Source organism: Rattus norvegicus, chromosome 12 (genome assembly GCF_036323735.1).
Source record: "Rattus norvegicus strain BN/NHsdMcwi chromosome 12, GRCr8, whole genome shotgun sequence".
Taxonomy (NCBI): Eukaryota; Metazoa; Chordata; class Mammalia; order Rodentia; family Muridae; genus Rattus; species Rattus norvegicus.
The window spans coordinates 23,606,338-23,630,806 of NC_086030.1; the positions used below are offsets into that span (position 1 = coordinate 23,606,338).

General features: G+C 38.6%; 1 pseudogene; it reads left to right on the forward strand.

The window, feature by feature from the left end:
* Positions 1,377–15,900, forward strand: Vmn2r116l-ps10 (vomeronasal 2, receptor 116 like, pseudogene 10; annotated as a pseudogene).

The following is a 24,469-nucleotide window of genomic DNA, read 5'->3' on the forward strand; positions in this document are numbered from 1 at the left end:
GTAGTTCGCTCACGGAAGTTTTGGGTCCCTTAAGTGTACTATCATATCATCTTATCATCTGCAAAGTGTGATATTTTGACTTCTTCTTTCAAATTTATTCCTTTGACCTGCTTTTGTTCTCTACTTGCTCTCGATAGAACTTCAAGTACTATATTGAATAGGTAAAGGGACAGTAGGCAACCTGTGTTTGATTATTTTTACTTCAATGTTTTTCATATTACATTTACTCAATATGAAACTTAAAGCTTTGGTTTATCATCATTTCCTGTACAGACTAACTGCATTGCCTTGTGAGTCCCTTTCCAATTTGATGATGCTAGGTTCAATGTTTTTATTTCTTTCTTGCTCTGTAATACATGAACCCCAAAGTGTTCAAAATTCTTGATAATCAAGTTACAAATAACTAGTTCTTGGAACTCTTTTGGCCCTTTATACTGATTAACATCCTGGGTTTCACTTAATTTCATTCATTTGTTTTTGTCTTATAGAATTTTCTTTATTCAAATATATGAATTTATGTAAAATTGTAAAATACTAGCTTTCTAAGATCAGCTCTGGGTGACAAACCAACTCCTTAGGTATCATACTGTGCAAATAAGGAAAACCTTGAAATAAAAAAAATCAGACTCACAAGGAAATACAATACTGTTCACTGAAATAAAGGAAAACACACGTTATATGAAAGGATAGAATTAACTTCTAAGCCCCCATTGTGTAAGCCCATTCATTGTGTAATGAACAATACACAAGATACAGAATGAGCAAAAGGAACATTTTCTCAGGGAGTCTCAAAACTGTATCAGGAATGTTGAGGTAGAAAAAGATTAAAAACTGTATAGGCTCTTACATATTAACATTTTCAGATCCAAGCATTTAATATTGGAAACCCAACCAATATTTCAATTCCTGGGGAAGGCTATGCCTCCTGCACTAGCATTTCTCATTCACCTGTGCTGTATTTTGTCTTACTAAGGTGTCACAGCTTTTTACCTGTACATGTTAGCATGTCTATTTCTTATCATGTTCTGAATCATGCATGCAAGAAACATTATACAACTGTGCCGATTAAATTCTTTACATTCATGTATATATATATATATATATATATATATATATATATATACATACACACACACACACAGAGAGAGACAGAGAGACAGAGAGACAGAGAGAGACAGAGAAAGATAAATGAGAATATGTAGCAGCTACCAAAGAAATTCATGTAGATGAAAGAATATGTAGAATTTGGAATATATAAAATGTCATAATTATGAACCAAATGACGAACTTACTTAAAAAACAAAGCACAAAACATTTTAGATCTTAAAGGTTATAAAGCAATATAATCTGAAAACAGAAACATTGATGTAGACAAGATGTATAAGGGGTAGTAAATATCATCAAACTTCACTAATTCATTTTTTTTATCTTTATTAACTTGAGTATTTCTTATTTACATTTTGTTTGTTATTCCCTTTCCCGGTTTCCGGGCCAACATCCCCATAACCCCTCTTCCTCCCCTTCTATATGGGCTTCCCCTCACCGTCCTCCCCCCATTAGCACATCCCCACAACAATCACGTTCACTGGGGTTCAGTACGGCAGGGTCATGGGCTTCCCCTTCCACTGCTGCTCTTACTAGGCTATTCATTGCTACCTTTGAGGTTGGAGCCCAGGGTCAGTCCATGTATAGTCTTTGCGTAGTGGCTTAGTCCCTGGAAGCTCTGGTTGGTTGGCATTGTTGTTCATATGGGGTCTCGAGCCCTTTCAAGCTCTTCCAGTCCTTTCTCTCATTCCTTCAACGGGGGTCCCATTTTCAGTTCAGTGGTTTGCTTCAGGCATTTGCCTATGTATTTGCAGTATTCTGGGTGTGTCTCTCAAGAGAGGTCTACATCCAGCCTGCACTTCTTTGCTTCATCCATCTTATCTAGTTTGATGGCTATATTTGTATGGGCCACATGTGGGGCAGGATCTGAATGGGTGTTCCTTCTGCCTCTGTTCTAAACTTTGCCTCCCTATTCCCTCCCAAGGGTATTCTTGTTTCCGTTTTAAAGAAGGAGTGAAGCATTCGCATTTTGGTCATCCTTCTTGAGTTTCATGTGTTCTGTGCTTCTAGGGTAATTCAAGCATTTGGGCTAATATCCAGTTATCAATGAGTGTATACCATGTGTGTTTTTCTGTGATTGGGTTACCTCACTCAGGATGATATTTTCCAGTTCCATCCATTTGCCTATGAATTTCATAAAGTCATTGTTTTTGATAGCGGAGTAATATTCCGTTGTGTAGATGTACCACATTTCTGTATCCATTCCTCTGTTGAAGGGCATCTGGGTTCTTTCCAGCTTCTGGCTATTATAAATAAGGCTGCTATGAACATAGGGGAGCACGTGTCTTTGTTATATGTTGGGGCATCTTTTGGGTATATGGCCAAGAGTGGTATAGCTGAGTCCTCAGGTAGTTCAATGTCCAATTTTCTGAGGAATCTCCAGACTGATTTCCAGAATGGTTGTACCAGTCTGCAATCCCACCAACAATGGAGGAGTGTTCCTCTTTCTCCAAATCCTCGCCAGCATTTGCTGTCACCTGAGTTTTTGATCTTAGCCATTCTCACTGGTGTGAGGTGAAATCTCAGTGTTGTTTTGATTTGAATTTCCCTTATAACTAAAGATGTTGAACATTTCTTTAGGTGTTTCTCAGCCATTTGGCATTCCTCAGCTGTGAATTCTTTGTTTAGCTCTGAACCCCATTTTAAAGAGGGTTATTTGTGTCCCTTCGGTCTAACTTCTTGAGTTCATAATACTGTCTCCAGCCCTAGACAGGCTTTGATAAGTGTAACCTTGGACAAGGGCATAGAATTCTTTTTTTCATTTCAGCTTTCATCAGGAACTCTTAGTATGTATTGGTTCAGTCTGGCCTTTCACAACCTACACACGGCTAATTCCTCAAACCACATTAAATATATATTTTCAGTTTAATAACAGGTAGACATTCCATATTAAAGAAAAACATGTAGTTTCTGGTGGTTTCCTGAATGAAATATAGGCTTCTTCATCTACGCTCAAATATTTACAAAGGTATTACTCCCCATAGTTGCTGCTAACCATGACAACAACCTCTGCCAATTACACATGAACGATCTTGGGAAAGAAGATGCAGTTCGAACACTGAAGCTCTGAGAGGGTGTGTTCATTGAATACATAAGAGTGAATGTACTCAGTTGAATGACCCAATGGTGATTATAGATTATGCTCTAATGATTCCTATGTTTTCTACACAGGATTACCTCACAAAACTACCAATTTGTGATGGCCTTAATTTTTGCCATAGACGAGATCAACAGAAACCCCATTCTTTTACCTAACATGACGCTTGGATTTAATATTCACAGTGCTGGATCCATTGACAGTGAGACAGTAGTAAGTTTCCTCAAGTGGCTCACAGGGCAGGACAGACTCATTCCAAACTATACATGCAAAACCAAGGAAAAATCTGTGGCTGCCATCACAGGAACAACATGGGAAATTTCTTCATTAATTGGCATATTTTTGGGTCTTTATAAATATCCACAGGTGAGATTAGATGCATGAGAATAAAGCAAAATATTCTCATTTGGTTCCATAATTTGTGTACCATGAAAAATCATAAGGGAATGATTCATTTTTGTATGATTCAAAATTATAATGTTAGGCTGGAATACAGCAAAATTCAAGGTTTCCGTCCAATCAGGAGGATAAAAGTTCAGCTGCTAGCTTCACACTTACCCTCATTACAGCAACCCAGATACAAGATAATCCCTGTGTCCACCTTATCGTCTCTCCAGGGCAAAAGACATGAAGGCCAGGGATGAAAAGAGACCATACCTCAGAAGAATATGTGGAGAAAGGTAGAGAACACCTGCTGCCCCCTTTTAGCCTTCACATGAATACATACTCTGTGTGCACTGTAGTAGGCTGGGCACACACATTTTTATGCGCGCGCGCGCACACACACACACACAAACACACACACACACACACACACACACACACACACACACGCACAGAGTCACTGAACTAACTATCCAAGCATTCCTTTAAAATAAATACATTTAAAGCTACATACTTTGAGATATTACTGTCTTCACATTTCTTCTGCTTGGAATGTACATACAGGCCTTAGGAAATACACACATGTCTACAATAAAAGGCAGTATTCCAACTCATTTTCCAGAATCATAACCCAGCACTAAACTTGACTTTAAATAAAAATTTGGATTTCTAAACTTTAAGTCACTGTGTTATAAGCAATGTTTCTGTGATTTCCAGAACTTCCTCATTAATGTCTATCCCTGCTTGCATTTTTACAGCTGAGCATTGGACCATTTGAACCAAGTATGAATAACTCTGAGATATTTCCTTTTCTGTATCAGATGGCTGCCAAAGAACCTTTTTTGGCTTTAGGCATGGTCTCATTATTTGTCCATTTCAAATGGGTGGGGCTGGTCATCTCAGAGGATGAGAATGGTGTTAACTTTGTCACAGACTTGATTCCACAAATGGAAAGAAACACAGTCTGTGTAGCCTTCATGGAATTCATCCCAGTTACTCACATGATGAACCTGGAAAATGCTTTTGAATACCCTATTCGGATTATGAGAAACCCAGCCAAAGTTGTTATCATTTATGCTAACACTGACACTTCCTTAGGTGTGCTGTTTAGAAGATGGGAATATATACTTCCATGGAGAATCTGGGTTACCACTTCACAATGGGAAGTCATCACTTCTATGAGACATTTAATTCTTGACTCATTCCATGGGACTCTAATCTTTTCACAATGCCAGGGTGATATTTCTACTTTTAAAGAGTTTGTAAAGACGGTGAGACCTTCCAAATACCCAGATGACATTTTTCTTGCAAGACTGTGGGAGATTTACTTTGATTGTGCAATATCTAATGCTACCTGTAAATCATTAAAAAATTGTTCATCTAGAGGTAACTTGGGATTGTTACCTTGGTACCACTTTGACATAGCTGTAAATACTGGCAGTTACCACGTATACAATGCTGTATATGCTGTGGCCCACACCATGCACAAGATGCTTATTCAAGAAATAGACATACAAGGAGTGAAAAATGGAGGCAGCATGGATTTTCCCCCCTTGAAGGTAACGGATTTTTTTGATTCTGTAGACTGTCACCAATGTAACTTTTTTAAATTGGCCGACACGTACTCTAAACAAACAGCATGGGGAACTTTTTAGAAGAAAAGTTTTCTTGAGTATTTTACTGACTGGAAAAAAATATATACCTGGGTGAAATTGACTGTCAACTTCCCAATCATATAGAAATAAGAACCAAAATGTTTCTGTTAAATGCGCTGTCAATCTTATTAAATTCTAAGATTCTCAACAGTAAAAAAAAATCAACCTTTTCCCACCTTGTTCATATATATGAAAATGAGTGACTTCATATTTAAGATCTTAAAAATTGTCCAGTACCAGAAAATTAAATATTCTTAAAATATCTCATGAAACTGTATCAACTATAGATACTTTCTTAAATTAGTCTCATTGGCTCTCATAAAATAGGTGGACAAAAGCCATATATTAGAAATGGATTCTTTTACTCCAATTAAGACATTATAGACCAGCATCAGGATGGACTCAATTTGACAGAATTTTAATGAAGCGTGTCACATAAATTTCCATAATCAAGAGCAGTAAGATATGAGTATGCTATTGCACAGCTGGTTCCCTTCAGCATATTCAGTTCAGGCACAGATTATGAAATGAACCTGCTTCAGTTAAGGATGGGTATTCATACCCTACTTAACCCAAATGACAGAACTCACATAGACATAATCATAGTACAACATATCCTAGACAGTTTTACACTGATAACTCAAAACCAGATGCCTGTAGACTATAAGTCTCATATGCAACGTGTCCATGTATCACAAACTTTGCTCACCAGTGCTGAAAATCATTAGGATGCAAAAGAAACAGTAGATTTATCTCACTATCCTGTTAAAATACTATTATGGTACTTATGATGTCAATTCAATGTAAGTATACATATTTCCCAATCATATATGCCTAATGTTATTTCATTTTTTGTTGGGATAAATAAAAATGTGAATGTGACATAATTCAGACACTTAACAATAAAAATTACAATTATGAATCATAAATCTTCCTTAGCTGAACTCCCTGCTGAAGAACCTCAAATTCATGAATCCTGGTGGAGATCCAAATATCTTTGAATCCTTCAGAGAAATTGCACATAGATTATGACATTCTGAACTTCTGGGATTTTCCACAAGGTCTTACATATAAAGTGAAAGTAGGAACATTTTCTCCATATTTTCCACCTGGTCAACAATTGTCGATTTCTGAGGATAGGATAGAGTGGAGCATAGGAGTGGAGCAACAGTTGGGTGGAATCTTACACTATTCTGTAGAGAACACAGGTAAAAATCATGAAAAATGCCTTGGTGAGACTGATGCCTCCTCATAAATTAAAAGATGAATCTAATGATAAAGTTACAAACTTACTTTCCATGTTCAAGTGTTTCTCAATGAGTTTACCTTTGCCACGAATTAGCACATCCTTACCAGTGTTATGCATGATTCTAAATATATATCTATATTAACCTATTTGATAATGTGTAATTTTTTTGTGTGTACACAATTTGAATGTGTTTAATCTGTTGATAAGTATATATATAATATATAGATAATGTGCATTTCAATATCATAAATTAACATAAATAAATAGAATTAGCATGCATAATATTAAATTCTTTATTACCCAATCCTGTAATATTCTATAGTTACCAGGCTAATTCTTTATGTCCTCATTTCTATAATATCCTCAGATTCCTGTCTCTGTATGCAGTGAAAGTTGTAGTCCGGGATTCAGAAAATCTCTTTAGGAAGAGAAAGCTGCTTGCTGTTTTGATTGTGTCCCATGTCCAGAAAATGAAATTTCCAATGTAACAGGCAAGTGTGTGCATTAAAGATGAGGTTCTCACCACTGTTTTTAATCCACATACTGAAGGTAAAATCAGGCACAAAAGATGTACACAGATTACATTGTTAAGATATTGTCCTCATAATTAATAGTTATAGTCCACAACATAGCTTCTTCTTATAGTGTATATTTAGGGATTTATATGATTACAAGCTGTATTTAATTTGGTTAATACTTGTTGAGAATGTGAAAGAAAGCTAAGAACAATTTTTTCTAAAGAATATAACAAGTGGCTTCTAGATACAAATCATTATGTCTAGTCTTGTCAAGTCTTCTTGACCTATATTTGCACCATATTAATACTATTAATCTGTCACAAGGTCAACTTTAAAATTCTCAGAACAAATCCTGAAATAGATATGATATTAATAGAGAGTAGATTTGTCTTAATTAATTCAGGCATTCGAGAGATGGCTTAGTAGTTAATAGAAGCAGCTTCCCTTTTAGTGGAAATGGGTGTGACCTCCACTAGTACTATGATGGCTTGAAACTCTTTGTAATTCAAGGCCCAAGGATTTGACACCACATTTTGCCCAACCTTGATAGCATACTCATATCTGGCACAGATCAACATATATTAAAATACTCAATCCAAACAGCATGGGTACTAATAGACTCATATGTCTCATATATAACAATATATGGCATAAAATTCTTCCAATGTAAAATCCTGTTTCCTGATATCTGTAGCTCAAATAAGTAGATAATAAATTCTGTGGAGATGCACACTTAGGGTTATGTGCAAATTCCTGCAGAATGAAGTAAGTGATGCTACACACATGTGAGAGTTCATCATGGCTGTTTAAAAGTGTTTGAACCAGGACATAAGATGACTAATGGATGCCATAAATGATTCTTACTATTGTCAGGTATGGCTGAGTATGGAAAAAATACATCATGTAATAATCAGTAAATATTGAATTAGTTGAATAAAACCCACACCGCAAAAATTAATAGGTCAATCTTCTTCAATATCATTGTAGTGACTGGTTTTGTGTGTCAACTTGACACAACCTGGAGTTATCACAGAGAAAGGATCCTCAGTTGGAGAAATGCCTTCACAGTTCCAGCTGTAAGGTATTTTCTTAATTAGTGATCAAGGAGGGAGGGCCCCTTGTGGGTGATAGCATCCCTGGGCTGGAAATCTTGGGTCCTACAAGAAAGTAACCTGAGGAATCCAGGTTAAGCAAGTCAGTAAGAAACATCCCTCCATGGCCTCTGCATCAACTACTACTTCCTGACCTTCTTGAGTTTTCGACCTGACATCAATTGGTGATGAACAGCCTAGAAGTGTAAGGTGAATAAACCTTTTCCTCCCCAACTTGATTCTTTTTGCTGATATTTATGCAGAAATAGAAACCATATCTAATTCAATCATGTATATATGATTATTATTATATATGCATTATAAATCACACACGCAATACATGCATGCAATGGTGCACATAATATAATGGTGCATTATGTGCAATGGACATGTGATGACAATAATGTAATGTTGGCTCCATCCTTGAAATGTAGCTATTTATAGACATGATAAAGGAAAATGTATTCTACCGTTATATAATATTCACAGAAAAGAGACTGTAACTAGTTCTACTAAATCAGGCACAGGAAAATATTATCCAATATCTACTTTTGATCTAAATTTTTTGAAATCTTATCTTGAAAAGTAGGGCAATGAAATAGACAAAGGAGGTGTAGAATAGAAAAGAGAAACTCAACGTATCTGTACTTAAACAGACAAGATATATGCCTAGTAGACCCCAAAGACTTTACCAGAAATACCCTACATCTGATGCACACATTCAGCAAAGTAAGAAGACACAATATTTCTCCACATCCTCGCCAGCATCTGCTGTCACCTGAGTTTTTGATCTTAGCCAATCGCACTGGTGTGAGGTGAAATCTCAGGGTTGTTTTGATTTGCATTTCCCTTATGACTAAAGATGTTGAACATTTCTTTAGGTGTTTCTCAGCCATTCGGCATTCCTATCTGTTGTAGGATTGGTAAAGATCTTTTCCCAATCTGTTGGTTGCCGTTTTGTCCTAACCACAGTGTCCTTTGCCTTACAGAAGCTTTGCAGTTTTATGAGATCCCATTTGTCGATTCTTGATCTTAGAGCGTAAGCCATTGGTGTTTTGTTTAAGAAATTTTTTCCAGTGCCCATGTGTTCCAGATGCTACAACAGATAGAGGCCTTATATCCAAAATATACAAAGAACTCAAGAAGTTAGACCGCAGGGAAACAAATAACCCTATTAAAAAATGGGGTTCAGAGCTAAACAAAGAATTCACAGCTGAGGAATGCCAAATGGCTGAGAAACACCTAAAGAAATGTTCAACATCTTTAGTCATAAGGGAAATGCAAATCAAAACAACCCTGAGATTTCACCTCACACCAGTGAGAATGGCTAAGATCAAAAACTCAGGTGACAGCAGATGCTGGGGAGGATGTGGAGAAAGAGGAACACTCCTCCATTGTTGGTGGGATTGCAGACTGGTAAAACCATTCTGGAAATCAGTCTGGAGGTTCCTCAGAAAATTGGACATTGAACTGCCTGAGGATCCAGCTATACCTCTCTTGGGCATATACCCAAAAGATGCCTCAACATATAAAAGAGACACGTGCTCCACTATGTTCATCGCAGCCTTATTTATAATAGCCAGAAAATGGAAAGAACCCAGATGCCCTTCAACAGAGGAATGGATACAGAAAATGTGGTACATCTACACAATGGAATATTACTCAGCTATCAAAAACAACGAGTTTATGAAATTCGTAGGCAAATGGTTGGAACTGGAAAATATCATCCTGAGTGAGCTAACCCAATCACAGAAAGACATACATGGTATGCACTCATTGATAAGTGGCTATTAGCCCAAATGCTTGAATTACCCTAGATCCCTAGAACAAACGAAACTCAAGACGGATGATCAAAATGTGAATGCTTCACTCCTTCTTTAAATGAGGAAAAAGAATACCCTTGGCAGGGAAGGGAGAGGCAAAGATTAAAACAGAGACTGAAGGAACACCCATTCAGAGCCTGCCCCACATGTGGCCCATACATATACAGCCACCCAATTAGACAAGATGGATGAAGCAAAGAAGTGCAGACCGACAGGAGCCGGATGTAGATCGCTCCTGAGAGACACAGCCAGAATACAGCAAATATAGAGGCGAATGCCAGCAGCAAACCACTGAACTGAGAATAGGTCCCCTATTGAAGGAATCAGAGAAAGAACTGGAAGAGCTTGAAGGGGCTCGAGACCCCAAAAGTACAACAATGCCAAGCAACCAGAGCTTCCAGGGACTAAGCCACTACCTAAAGACTATACATGGACTGACCCTGGACTCTGACCCCATAGGTAGCAATGAATATCCTAGTAAGAGCACCAGTGGAAGGGGAAGCCCTGGGTCCTGCTAAGACTGAACCCCCAGTGAACTAGTCTATGGGGGGAGGGCGGCAATGGGGGGAGGGTTGGGAGGGGAACACCCATAAGGAAGGGGAGGGGGGAGGGGGATGTTTGCCCGGAAACCGGGAAAGGGAATAACACTCGAAATGTATAGAAGAAATACTCAAGTTAATAAAAAAAAAAAAGACACAATATTAACTCAGAAAAAATGCTTCTTAAATAAAACCAAACCCCTCAGGAAGTAAATAATGGTAACTAAATACACCTTACAATAATTAAAACTATGGAGTGGAAACATTAGTACACTGAAAGATTTCAACACTGAAGTAAGTAATTGAAAAACCTACTGGAAGGTAAAAATAACTCCTTTCCACTTTGTGTAAATGAATAGTGTCTTGGTTGGGGCTGTTTTGCTCTGACAAAAGGTTAAAATTGTAGTTAAGGAAAGAAATCCTTTCTTTCATGTTTTATCCCTGAGTTTAAATTCTACTACGTAAGGAAATCAGGCTAAAAATACAAAGCAGAAAGTTGGGGGCACAAAATTACAAAGAACCCATGGGGTAATAGAACTTACAAGCTTGCTTCACATGTTCAGCCAGGATGCTTTCTGAAGCAATGTAGTATCAATTGTCCAGTAGTAGCCACACCCATACTAAGCTGTTTCATCCCACATCAATCATCAATCAAGAAAATACACCAAAACCTTGTCCACAGGTCAACCTTATGGATGCTTTTCCTTTTGTAAGACTATTTTTCCAGATGTTTATACATTTGTATCAGGTTGTCAGAAACCAACAAGCACATGCATCATCTCCAAAAGCAACCCAATACACATAATCTATAACCTATTCTATGTACACATGCTCATCCATGATAATAGCTCTTTTACTTACAAGAGTTAAGACAATGAAATATCCTCCATATTCATCAACTAATGAGTGGATAATTAAACTATATACAAATACACATAAAAGAATAATTTCTTTATGAATATGAAATTATCACACTCCCAGGAAAATGAATGTTAATGCAAATAAAATTCAGTGAGGTAATGCAGACAAAGAAGTAATGCTGCCATCAAAAATCATATATGTGTGTGTATATCTATGTATCTATATCTACAAATGTATATATCCTTTAAAATTTTAGATATGGTTTTAAATTTAGTATGTATGGAAGTCAGGAAACTAGAAATGGATCATAATGCTGAGAACATATGATTTAAAACAATATAATAATGAAATAATTTGGGGAGTGTGGTCTGTAATTGATTAGAAGAGTAGAAGAGGAAGAATGGGGGAACATAACTAATACAAAAATCTTTTCACAATGTCATAAATAAACCCACGCCTGCTGAAGCTTCAGAACCTGTACTTTATAGACACAGAATTTCACTGGATCAATCCTATATGGAGAGACAATGCATTGCAGAATCACCACTGGCTATCAAGTAAAGAGTCACATGACACATATGTGCTACAATCTTTCAATGGATTAGTCAATGAAGTAATAGAGACAACCCCAAATACTTGGCAACTCTTCACAACATAATCTTAAGTTCCGATTGCTGTTATAGAAACCACATATCTGAGACATAAACAAGGAGAAAGCATGGAAAACTGACCTAGAGGCTTTCTCACTGCTGATTAATGGACAGAGGATTAGACAGTCTCTAAGCACAAGACTTTGGATAAAACATATCAAAAATCTTACTGTGATATAGAGGGTATTTCAGAGAGAAAATATCTAATATGGAGGGAATCTCATTAAAACACAGGAAGTTCTAAAGCAGCTTAAGTAACAAATGTCACAGAGAATATCCTTAATCTCAGTATGTAACATTTTTAACGCCTTCAGAGACTCTGTGAAAATGTCCAGATATATTAGAACACTCGTTCCCAACATGAATAGGAGCAGGATGGATTAAAGTCAGAACATTTTAAAAATAAAAGCTCACTGAAGCAAAAAGAAGTAAGCCCAGATCCCTGAGATATCAAGAAACATTTGAGGTTTCTGGAGACAGTATGCACCCTGTGATGTTGTCGGGAAGCTGGCTATAAACTCCAAGTTTCTAGTTTTTTTCTATCACCTCTTTTGAGGTCAACTTGTGATATTGGAGTGTTTTGAATCATGTCTCAATTACTTGTGTAGCAGTGGGACAAAAAGATGGTTTCTAAGGTAACATACAAAAGAAAAAAATCAATTTGTGGCTCATGGTTTCATAGCATAGTAGATTCCCTTCAAAAAATCATGGTGAGCAAGGAAGTCAATTGTAAAGTTCAATGTTCTAGTTATCATTCAAAGCTTACTACTGATCCAGAGGCATCGCAGGAAAGATGAAGAAAAAGGAAGAGCGAGAGGAGAACGGTAGAAACAGAGGCACAGAGAGACACATAATAGGACACCAAGAGCAGAAATGAAGTCAATGGTATGGTTAACATATACAGCCCCCATTATCTGAGAAGCTATTAATCTTTCAAAGCAACTAATAAAGCAAAGTCAATTTTTAATGGAATGACCTGTAGTGTATGTAGCATTCTACATATTGCTCCATTGTCCATGATTGAGTCAAAGACCACCTAACCAATACCCCAATGATAGTTCTCAAAAGCCTTCTTTGGACTTGTTGCTCATGGCTATCCAAGAGTCTACCAAAGTATATAGCCTCTTCTGTTGACCCAGGTTCTGGCCAAGAGGTGTAAGTGCCTATTGTCAAATATACTTAGCACTTCATAAACTGATCCAGAGACTCCTGAGCTAGGACTGACATAAATTACCTCTCCTAACTAGTAGCTTTCATGTAAAGAGAAGGCATCATGCAAGCTACTGAAGAAGAGAAGCAACAACGAGACCTACCCACCTATGATACCTCTGAACCATTGTAACAACTAGCATGTGATGATGATGACTATCAGTTCTGTGTCACTACACATACCTTGATAGAGCTCATCATTTCCATATCTGGACATAACATGGGCTTGTGAAGATAGATAGTATATCTTTATTTGAAATTGAGTTATAGTCATACCCACAGCTAAGTTTAGTCTCCACCTATTATCAAGAAGATCACTTTCCAACCCATAGAGTTCACTACAAAATAGCACAACCGCTCAGAATATAGAGCTGTAGACACAGTCCCAATAGTAGAGACATCTACAAAACACACACGAAATCATACAATTAAGGTTTCTAAAACGTTGTGGAAGGGGAGGAAGAAATATTTTAACAGCCATAGTACCAACAAGTTTAGTTCAACATATATCAAAATCTGTACATAAAGGCTAATCAGTATGTGTAACCAAAGGTAAAGTGAAACAGTTTTCATGTAATATAGGTATTTTTAAGTGGACAAAAGATACCACATGGTCCTCAGTACTACACAAAATACTGTTGATAACTTACCAACTTATAAAATGGGAATGGGGAAACTGGAATAATGAACACACTCCATCAACAATTTCTATGTAATTAAAAATAAATTAACATTATGTTAATTTATGTTATAATTTATAAGTTAAAAGTTTCCTAGGTAGTTTGTGAATCGTCTTCCTTGGCATACTTAGATGACTACCTAGTCCCTCAGTTAAACCAACAGGGTCTAGGTTTTAGGAATCTAACTTAGTGCAATAAAAATGTGTTTTGTAGTGTTCCAATATTCACATTTGGTTATGTCTTTCACCAAATTAACGTCAAAGTAAAGAATTTACTTCACTTCTAGCTCACAGTTTATCATGAAGGGAAGTTATGGAATAAAGTCAAGGCAGGAATCTGGAGGCAGAAACTAAAGGAGAGACCATGGAGCTGCTTACTGCCTTGCTCCCCATAGCCCATTTAATGTATTTGTTAAAATAACTGAGGATAAATCTCCAAAGTTGGCAAAGGCCACAAATGGGGAGAACCACCAACTACAATCATTAATACAATAGCTCACAGACTTTCCTATGGCCAACCAGATGGAGGCATTTTCTCATTTGATATTCCCATTTCAAACATACCTTCATTTTGTTCTAAGTTAAGAAAACAAAAACCAGCATCAGAGATGATATTTTGGAAAAATAAATTTGGATGGTTGCTAGTTCATTATGCCTTCATATCAATAAATAGGATGCCCAAAGACCTCAGCATGTTTTTGGGTCTTTAACTTTCTCTCACATGAGACAAAAATAGTAATAGTGTCCAACACGTGTCTTCGTGCTGCAGAGAACATAATATTCAATATTGTAGATGTAACAGTAAATAACATTCCCTTCATGGATTCCTCAGTATAAATTACCATAGCATACCATAAATATTATAGGAATAAAAATAGTGCTTTAATCTGGAGATAAGAAAAAGTGCCATGAATACATATTAGAAATGAAAAAGAAAACACATTTGCTTATTTACATGATTTTTATTTATTGGATATACTCTTGAAAGAAGAAACATGTTGTTACCAATTTCCATCTGTGCACAGAAAAGTACTTGCCTTACATTTCAGAATGAGCAATATTCACGCGTGGTAATGTACAAATAGGAAAGATGTCGAGATTGTAGTATCATGTCACATTGCATTTCTTGCCAGATATTGATCAGTGTGTTTAATGTACAGAGGACCAGTATGCCAACACAGATCGGACTCTCTGCATCAAAAAGCTGTAACGTTTCTGGCTTTTGAAAACCCCTTGGGGATGACACTTGCCAGCATGGCCCTATGCTTTTCTATCCTCACCTCATTTGTCCTGGGGATTTTTGTAAAGTACCAAAACACTCCTGTGGTGAAGGCAAATAACAGTACTCTCAGCTACATTTTGCTCATCTCCCTCACCTTCTGCTTTCTTTGCTCATTTCTATTCATTGGTCAGCCCAACACAAGCACCTGCATCCTGCAGCAGACCACATTTGGAGTTGTTTTCACAGTGGCTGTTTCTACTGTCTTGGCAAAAACCACTACAGTCATCCTGGCCTTCAAGAGCACAGCTCCAGGAAGAAGGTTGAGGTGGTTGCTTATATCAGGAGCACCGAAATTCATCATTCCCATCTGTACACTAATACAAACTGTCCTCTGTGGAGTCTGGCTGGGAATATCTCCTCCATTTGTGGACACAGATGCACACTCTGAACATGGTCATATCATTATTATGTGCAACAAGGGCTCAGTAACAGCCTTCTACTGTGTGCTGGGATACCTTGGAGCTCTGTCCCTAGTGAGCTTCACAGTAGCTTTTATGGCCAGGAACCTGCCTGATGCCTTCAATGAAGCCAAGTTCTTGACCTTCAGCATGCTGGTATTCCTCAGTGTTTGGATCACATTTCTCCCTGTCTACCACAGTACTAAAGGAAAGATCATGGTGGCTGTGGAAGTCTTCTCCATCTTGGCCTCCAGCACAGGTCTTCTAGGTTGTATCTTTATCCCCAAATGTTATATTATTCTTGCAAGACCTGACATGAACTCATTGAAATGCAGACGAAATAGAGTTCAGTGGAAATAAGCTGGTTTTAGAATACCTCAGTTTACTTCTAGAGTTTTGAGTACTCTAAACAAAGTTTGTCAGGTTAAAGGCTTATACATCTTTGACACATACAGAAGATGAGTGAGTGGTTAGCTCTTCTGTGGTTTGTAACATTAGAGTGTTTTATGTCAAGGACTACATTATCTTGAGCTATTTTAGCCATTTAATCAGACAGTTCTAACTCATCTCTTTTTGTTAAGTTGTAGTAAAATTAACAATATGGTGCAATTATGACTTCCAGATGAATACATTCACAATGTCCAAATGTTATTGCAGCATCTATGAAACCAAAGGTCAAGATAATACAGAAAAATGTCCTACAATTGACCATAGATTTATGTACGAGGTTAATCGTAACTTGTCCACATTCTTGTTTTTGTCATATAATTTTAAACCATCTTTATTTGTTTATTCATGCATTCTGTTACTATAAAAGGACAGGAGAATGGTACCATTATATCTGAGCAGAGTATTTGAGGTAACATATTCTCAGGCTATGGTCACTGGCATTTGTTGCTAGTATAAAGTTTTCCTTACAATATTTGAGGTAAAATATCTTTCTATGTTCGATTATTTGTAACTTCAGCAAATTTGGAATTCTAAGTACATTTTCCATTCCAGTCATATAAATTACAACATCAGTAGTCATGACTATATCACATTGTTAAATTTACTAGAACATAACATCACAATAAAATCACATTTCTGGTATGTGTATGATAGTATTGACAGAGAATACTAACCTAATAGGAAGGATCCATCTCAGTGCTTGGAACTACATGCCATGGACAAGATTTCAGCGGTGATTATAAAGAGAAAGTAACTTAAGCACCAATATTCAGGAATCTTTTCATTTTTTAATTTTTTATTAGATGTATTTCTTTACTTACATTACAAATGTTATTCCCCTTCCTGGTTTCCTGTCCATAAGCCCCCAGCCCCTCCCCTCCCACTTCCCCATCTGGGTGTTCCCCCCGTACCTCCCCCTTACTGTCCACCCATATTCCCCTGCACTTGGGGTCCAACCTTTGCAGAACCAAGGGCTTCCCCTTACACTGGTGCCGCAACAGGGCTATTCTCTGCTACATATGCAGTCGGAGCCCTGGGTCAGTCCATTTATAGTCTTTCAGTAGTGGTTTAGTCCCTGGAAGCTCTGGTTAGTTGGCATTCTTGGTTTTATGGGGTGGCAAGCTCCTTCAACTCCTTTAATACTTTCTCTAATTCCCCCCAAGGGGGACCTGTTCAAAGTCCAGTGGTTGCTCCTAGCATTGACCTCTGTATTGGACATGCTCTGGATGTGTCTCTCAGGCGAGATCTAAAGCCGGTCACTTTCAGCATGCATTTTTTAACTTCATCAATTTTATCTAGTTTTGGTGGCTATATATATATGCGCCACATGTGGGGCAGGCTCTGAATGGTCGTTCCTTGAGTTGATGCTCTAAACTTTGCTTCCATATCCCCTCCTATGGATATTTTTCCCCTTTTAAGAAGGAGTGGGAGCATATGCATCTTGGTCATCCTTCATCTTGACCTTCCTGTGGTCTGTGGATTGCATCTTGGTATTTCAATCTCTTTTCTAAATTATATGTAATTCAGACTTCAGTCTCTTGTAGTCATGAATTTTCCATTGTGACATACTGTGCCCTATATTGATATTTGGAATAAACAGATTAATAGGTAGGTTTTTTTTTAAAAAAATATGGTGCTGGTTCAACTGGAGGTCAGCATGTAGAAGAATGCAAACTTGCACATTATTGTCGCCCTGTCTAAGGGGATCAAGGACCTCCACATAAAAGCAGATACACTCATACTACTAGGAAGAAAAGTGGGGAACAGCCTCAAACACAAGGGCACTGGAGAGATTTTCTTGAACAAAACACCAATGGTGTATACTCCAAGATCAAGAATTGACAAAAGGGATTTATAACACTGCCAAGCTTCTGTAACGCAAAGAACACTGTAATTAGGACAAAATGTCAACTAACAGACTGGGAAAAGATCTTTATCAATCCTATATCAGAAGAGGGTTAGTATCCAATATGTACAAAGAACTCAAGAACTTAGACGCCAGAGAGTGAAATAACCCTATTGAAAATGGAGTTGAGAGCGAAACAAAGAATACAGAGCTGAAGAATGCTGAATGACTGAGAAAAACCTAAAGAAATGTTCAACATCTTTAGTCATAAGGGAAATGCAAATCAAAACAACCCTGAGATTCCACCTCACACCAGTCAGAATGGCTAAGACCAAAAACTCCAGTGACAGCAGACGCTGGCAAGGATGTGGAGAAAGAGGAACATTCTTCCATTGTTGGTGGGATTGCAGACTGATACAACCATTCTGGAAATCAGTCTGGGGGTTCCTCAAAAATTAGACATTGCACTACCTGAGGACCCAGCTATACCTCTCTTGGGCATATACCCAAAAGATGCTCCAACAAATAAAAAAAGACACATGCTCCACTATGTTCATAACTGCCTTATTTATTTTTTATTAATTTTTTATTAACTTGAGTATTTCTTATTTACATTTCGAGTGTTATTCCCTTTCCCGGTTTCCGGGCTAACATCCCGCTAAGCCCTCCCCCTCCCCTTCTTTATGGGTGTTCCAATCCCCATCCTTCCCCCATTGCCGCCCTCCACCAACAGTCACGTTCACTTGGGGTTCAGTCTTAGCAGGACCAAGGGCTTCCCCTTCTGCTGGTGATCTTTCTAGGATATTCATTGCTACCTATGAGGTCAGAGTCCAGGGTCAGTCCATGTATACCCAAGTGTACCCAAGCCACTTTGGGTAGTGGCTTCATCCCTGGAAGCTCTGGTTGCTTGGCACTGTTGTTCACATGGGGTCTCCAGCCCCTTCAAGCTCTTCCAGTTCTTTCTCTGATTCCTTCAACGGGGGTCCTGTTCTCAGTTCAGTGGTTTGCTGCTGGCATTCGCCTCTGTATTTGCTGTATTCTGGCTGTGTCTCTCAGGAGAGATCTACATCCGGTTCCTGTCGGCCTGCACTTCTTTGCTTCATCAATCTTGTCTAATTGGGTGGCTGTATATGTATGGACCAGATGTGGGACAAGCTCTGAATGGGTGTTCCTTCTGCCGCTGTTCTAAACTTTGCCTCTCTATTCCCTGCCAAGGGTATTCTCGTTCCCCTTTTAAAGAAGGAGTGAAGCATTCACATTTTGATCATCTGTCTTGAGTTTCATGTGTTCTATGCATCTAGGGTAATTCAAGCATTTGGGCTAATAGCCACTTATCAATGAGTGCATACCATGTGTGTTTTTCGGTGTTTGGGTTACCTCACTCACGATATTTTACAGTTCCATCCATTTGCCTATGAATTTCATAAAGTCATTGTTTTTGATAGCTGAGTAATATTCCATTGTGTAGATGTACCACATTTTCAGTATCCATTCCTCTGTTGAAGGGCATCTGGGTTCTTTCCAGCTTCTGGCTATTATAAATAAGGCTTCTATGAACATAGTGGAGCACAAGTCTTTTTTATATGTTGGGGCATCTTTTGGGTATATGCCCAAGAGAGGTATAGCTGGGTCCTCAGGTAGTTCAATGTCCAATTTTCTGAAGAACCTCCAGACTGATTTCCAGAATGGTTGTACCAGTCAGCAATCCCACTACAATGGAGGAGTGTTCCTCTTCCTCCACATCCTCGCCAGCATCTGCTGTCACCAGAGTTTTTGATAATAGCCATTCTCACTGGTGTGAGGTGAAATCTCAGGGTTGTTTTGATTTGCATTTCCCTTATGACTAAAGATGTTGAACATTTCTTTAGGTGTTTCTCAGCTGGCATTCCTCAGCTGTGAATTCTTTGTTTAGCTCTGAACCCCATTTTTAATAGGGTTGTTTGTCTCCCTGAGGTCTAACTTGATGAGTTCTTTGTATATTTTAGATATAAGCCCACTATCTGTTGTAGGATTGGTAAAGAACTTTTCCCAATCTGTTGGTTGCCACTTTGTCCTAACCACAGTGTCCTTTGCCTTACAGAAGCTTTGCAGTTTTATGAGATCCCATTTGTCGATTCTTGATCTTAGAGCATAAGTCATTGGTGTTTTTTTTTCAGGAAACTTTTTCCATGTGTTCGAGATGCTTCCCCACTTTTTCTTCTATTAGTTTGAGTGTATCTGGTTTGATGTGGAGGTCCTTGATCCACTTGGACTTAAGTCAGCTTTAGTAGTTCTCTGGTGGAACTTTTGGGATCACTTAAATATACTATCATATCATCTGCAAATAGTGATATTTTGACTTCTTCTTTTCCGATCTGTATCCCCTTGACCTCCTTTTGTTGTCTGATTGCTCTGGCTAGAACTTCAAGAACTATATTGAATAAGTAGGGAGAGAGTGGGCAGCCTTGTCTAGTCCCTGATTTTAGTGGGATTGCTTCAAGTTTCTCTCCATTTAGTTTAATGTTAGCAACTGGTTTTCTGTATATGGCTTTTACTATGTTCAGGTACGGGCCTTGAATTCCTATTCTTTCCAGGACTTTTATCATGAAGGGGTGTTGAATTTTGTCAAATGCTTTCTCAGCGTCTAATGAAATGATCATGTGGTTTTGTTCTTTTAGTTTGTTTATATAATGGATCACGTTGATGGTTTTCTGTATATTAAACCATCCCTGCATGCCTGGGATGAAGCCTACTTGGTCATGGTGGATGATTGTTTTGATGTGCTCTTGGATTCGGTTTGCCAGAATTTTGTTGAGTATTTTTGCGTCGATATTCATAAGGGAAATTGGTCTGAAGTTCTCTTTCTTTGTTGTGTCTTTGTGTGGTTTAGGTATAAGAGTAATTGTGGCTTCGTAGAAGGTATTCGGTAGTGATCCATCTGTTTCAATTTTGTGGAATAGTTTGGATAATATTGGTATGAGGTCTTCTATGAAGGTTTGATAGAATTCTGCACTAAACCTGTCTTGACCTGGGCTCTTTTTGGTTGGGAGACCTTTAATGACTGCTTCTATTTCCTTAGGAGTTATGGGGTTGTTTAACTGGTTTATCTGTTCCTGATTTAACTTCGGTACCTGGTATCTGTCTAGGAAATTGTCCATTTCCTGAAGATTTTCAAGTTTTGTTGAATATAGGTTTTTATAGTAAGATCTGATGATTTTCTGAATTTCCTCTGAATCTGTTGTTATGTCTCCATTTTCATTTCTGATTTTGTTAATTTGGATGCACTCTCTGTGTCCTCTCGTTAGTATGGCTAAGGGTTTATCTATACTGTTGATTTTCTCAAAGAACCAACTTTTGGTTCTGTTGATTCTTTCTATGGTCCTTTTTGTTTCTACTTGGTTGATTTCAGCTCTGAGTTTGATTATTTCCTGCCTTCTACTCCTCCTGGGTGTATTTGCTTCTTTTTGTTCTAGAGCTTTTAGGTGTGCTGTCAAGCTGCTGACATATGCTCTTTCCTGTTTCTTTCTGCAGGCACTCAGCGCTATGAGTTTTCCTCTTAGCACAGCTTTCATTGTGTCCCATAAGTTTGGGTATGTTGTACCTTCATTTTCATTAAATTCTAAAAAGTCTTTAATTTCTTTCTTTATTTCTTCCTTGACCAGGTTATCATTGAGTAGAGTATTGTTCAATTTCCAAGTATATGTGGGCATTCTTCCTTGATTGTTATTGAAGACCAGTTTTAGGCCGTGGTGGTCCGATAGCACGCATGGGATTATTTCTATCTTTCTGTACCTATTGAGGCCCGTTTTTTGACCAATTATATGGTCAATTTTGGAGAAAGTACCATGAGGAGCTGAGAAGAAGGTATAGCCTTTTGCTTTAGGATAGAATGTTCTGTAAATATCCGTTAAGTCCATTTGGCTCATGACTTCTCTTAGTCTGTCTACATCTCTGTTTAATTTCTGTTTTCATGATCTGTCCATTGATGAGAGTGGGGTGTTGAAATCTCCCATTATTATTGTGTGAGGTGCAATGTGTGTTTTGAGCTTTAGTAAGGTTTCTTTTACATATGTAGGTGCCCTTGTATTTGGGGCATAGGTATTTAGGATTGAGAGTTCATCTTGGTGGATTTTTCCTTTGATGAATATGAAGTGTCCTTCCTTATCTTTTTTGATGACTTTTAATTGAAAATTGATTTTATTTGATATTAGAATGGCTACTCCAGCTTTCTTCTTCTGACCATTTGCTTGGAAAATTGTTTTCCAGCCTTTCACTCTGAGGTAATGTCTGTCTTTGTCTCTGAGGTGTGTTTCCTGTAGGCAGCAGAATGCAGGGTCCTCGTTGCGTATCCAGTTTGTTAATCTATGTCTTTTTATTGGGGAGTTGAGGCCATTGATGTTGAGAGATATTAAGGAATAGTGATTATTGTTTCCCATTATATTCATATTTGCATGTGAGGTTATGTTTGTGTGCTTTCATTCTCTTTGTTTTGTTGCCAAGACGATTAGTTTCTTGCTTCTTCTAGGGTATAGCTTGCCTCCTTATGTTGGGCTTTACCATTTATTATCCTTTGTAGTGCTGGATTTGTAGAAAGATATTGTGTAAATTTGGTTTTGTCATGGAATATCTTGGTTTCTCCATCTATGTTAATTGAGAGTTTTGCAGGATAGAGTAACCTGGGCTGGCATTTGTCTTCTCTTAGGGTCTGTAGGACATCAGTCCAGGATCTTCTGGCCTTCATAGTTTCTGGCGAGAAGTCTGGTGTGATTCTGATAGGTCTGCCTTTATATGTTACTTGACCTTTTTCCCTTACTGCTTTTAATATTCTTTCTTTATTTTGTGTGTTTGGTGTTTTGACTATTATGTGACGGGAGGTGTTTCTTTTCTGGTCCAATCTATTTGGAGTTCTGTAGGCTTCTTGTATGCCTATGGGTATCGCTTTTTTTAGGTTAGGGAAGTTTTCTTCTATGATTTTGTTGAAGATATTTACTGGTCCTTTGAGCTGGGAGTCTTCACTCTCTTCTATACCTATTATCCTTAGGTTTGATCTTCTCATTGAGTCCTGGATTTCCTGTATGTTTTGGACCAGTAGCTTTTTCCGCTTTACATTATCTTTGACAGTTGAGTCAATGATTTCTATGGAATCTTCTGCTCCTGAGATTCTCTCTTCCATCTCTTGTATTCTGTTGGTGAAGCTTGTATCTACAGCTCCTTGTCTCTTCTTTTGGTTTTCTATATCCAGGGTTGTTTCCATGTGTTCTTTCTTGATTGCTTCTATTTCCATTTTTAATTCCTTCAACTGTTTGATTGTGTTTTCCTGGAATTCTTTCAGGGATTTTTGCGATTCTTTCAGGGATTTTTGCGATTCCTCTCTGTAGGCTTCTACTTGTTTATTAATGTTTTCCTGTGTTTCCCTAAGGGAGTTCTTCACGTCTTTCTTGAAGTCCTCCAGCATCATGATCAAATATGATTTTGAAACTAGAACTTGCTTTTCTGGTGTGTTTGGATATTCCATGTTTGTTTTGGTGGGAGAATTGGACTCCGATGATGCCATGTAGTCTTGGTTTCTGTTGCTTGGGTTCCTGCGCTTGCCTCTCGCCATCAGATTATCTCTAGTGTTACTTTGTTCTGCTATTTCTGACAGTGGCTAGACTGTCCTATAAGCCTGTGTGTCAGGAGTGCTGTAGACCTGTTTTCCTCTCTTTCAGTCAGTTATGGGGACAGAGTGTTCTGCTTTCCAGCGTGTAGTTTGTCCTCTCTACAGGTCTTCAGCTGTTCCTGTGGGCCTGTGTCTTGAGTTCACCAGGCAGCTTTCTTGCAGCAGACAAGTTGGTCTTACCTGTGGTCCCGAGGCTCAAGTTTGCTCGTGGGGTGCTGCCCACGGGCTCTCTGCGGCGGCAGCAACCAGGAAGACCTGTGCCGCCCCTTCCGGGAACTTCAGTGCAAAAGGGTTCCAGATGGCCTTTGGTGTTTTCCTCTGGCGTCCGAGATGTGTGCACAGAGAGCAGTCTCTTCTGGTTTCCCAGGCTTGTCTTCCTCTCTGAAGGTTTAGCTCTCCCTCCCACGGGATTTGGGTGCAGAGAACTGTTTATCCGGTCTGTTTCCTTCAGGTTCCGGTGGTGTCTCAGGCAGGGGTCCTGCCGCTCCTGGGCCCTCCCCCACGGGAGCACAGAGGCCTTATACAGTTTCCTCTTGGGCCAGGGATGTGGGCAGGGGTGGGCAGTGTTGGTGGTCTCTTCCGCTCTGCAGCCTCAGGAGTGCCCACCTGACCAGGCGGTGAGGTCTCTTTCCCATGGGGTCTGGGAGCAGAGACGGGTATTTCTTATTTACAGTTCAATTATTATTACCTTTCACGATTTCCAGGCCAACATCCCCTTAATCCCTTCCCCTACCCCCACTACTCCCCTCCCCCCAACAATCCCATTCACTGAGGGTTCAGTATTGGCAGGACCAAGAGCTTCCCCTTCCACTGTTGCCCTTACTAGGTTATTCATTGCTACATATGCAGTTGGAGCCCAAGGTCAATCCATGTACAGTCTTTGGGTAGTGGCTTAGTCCCTGGAAGCTGTGGTTGCTTGGCATTGTTCATATGTGGTCTCAAGCCCCTTCAAGCTCTTTCAGTACTTTCTCTGACTCCATCAACGGGGGTCCTGT